General features: G+C 40.1%; 1 protein-coding gene across 1 annotated transcript in view; it reads right to left on the bottom strand.

The window, feature by feature from the left end:
- The window catches only part of LOC101846711 (ankyrin and armadillo repeat-containing protein), a gene marked incomplete in the record, with an annotated part of 31,121 nt that extends 30,438 nt beyond the window's left edge, over positions 1 to 683 (bottom strand). Inside the window, 1 exon segment of the mRNA XM_013090364.2 lies at positions 377 to 683.
- Positions 684 to 1,338: the final 655 nt, after the last annotated feature.

The raw sequence follows: 1,338 nt of genomic DNA, 5'->3' as shown, positions 1-1,338 counted from the left end.
CACGCACGCACACACACACACACACACACACACACACACCCTCTCCCTTTAGCCTACACCTTTCCTAGCCTACTTGAATGTTAACTGAACGAAAGCGAAGCTTTCTGAGACAGCCCAAGCATAGTTAAATTTACGAAGTAGATCTAGATCTAGACAACAAGTTAAGACTGACTCCAGCACAATCGGACAAGAAGTAGAAGTTGAAACTGAACAAATTGCCAAATGCGTAAGCATTAGCTAATCTTTTCGGCAACGCTTTGTTACGATCATAACATTATAACTGTTTAAACAAACAAACAAACAAACAAACAAACACAGGCCCACGACCTGTGTTACTATATCAGTGTACAAAATCAAAAGAAAAAAACACACTTACCCTAGTTGACTCTTTCTATCAAGACGTTTCAGCATAACCAAATGCTTCCCCGCTAGTCTCAGAAATATCTGAATACTGATACTTGAGCGTAAGATCTACCATATAAGAACCATTATGACTGAGTTAGGTTCCAGTTGAGAAGTGCAACAGTCACCGGCAATTGCCGTCCAAAGTCACTAAGATCGTCCTCAAGAAATCACAATTAAATTACTATGAAGCTATATCCCTGGCATATAGTTATGTTTTTATGATAATCCATTTAAACGCACTCATAGCACTTTAAATATCACTTTGACAAAGACATAACTGTGTTACACACACACACTGAATCCATTGAAGCCAATTTTTCAATGGTTAGGCAAACTTAACGAAGTTATTCGAGTCTCTGTATATCGTATATTATTCGTTAACACAGGCAATATTTAATCTAAATCTAAGAAAATCATTTGGAGAAAAAAATACAACTACTCGATCCTATGAACGTGAAATATCCTACTCTTGACTGTTGATATGCAGATGCAGATGGTATACACATTTTCTTTTAGATCAGAGATCTCACGTGCAGTTTCTAAATGTCTGAAAAGAAAACCCGTTAATGATTGTGTGTGCAAACGGACATAGGTACTCTGAACACCATTTTCTACGTTTAGCTTGGCCTGGGAAGTTCGTGTCGCGGGCCTTCTCGCGACAGGCGACAAGCTGTGTCGTTGCTAGGTACGCCGATAACCATTGTTTCCGGTGTGAATGCATTTTTTGTTGCCGTGAAATAATGTGCGTGACTTTATTGAGCGGGCACACCGGGGGAATTAGATCGTTGAAGAGGAACAAAACGTACCTGTTTAGCATTCCCTTTTCAGCCCATGTAATAGCCTCCCATGAGATTTCCAAAGGAAAGAGAGAGAGAGAGACAGAGAGAGAGAGAGAGAGAGAGAGACAGAGAGACAGAGAGAGAGAGAGAGAGA

This window comes from Aplysia californica, unplaced genomic scaffold (assembly GCF_000002075.1).
Source record: "Aplysia californica isolate F4 #8 unplaced genomic scaffold, AplCal3.0 scaffold00027, whole genome shotgun sequence".
Taxonomy (NCBI): domain Eukaryota; kingdom Metazoa; phylum Mollusca; class Gastropoda; order Aplysiida; family Aplysiidae; genus Aplysia; species Aplysia californica.
The sequence above is the reverse complement of the archived record's forward strand: the minus strand, read 5'-3'. Positions and strand labels throughout refer to the sequence as shown.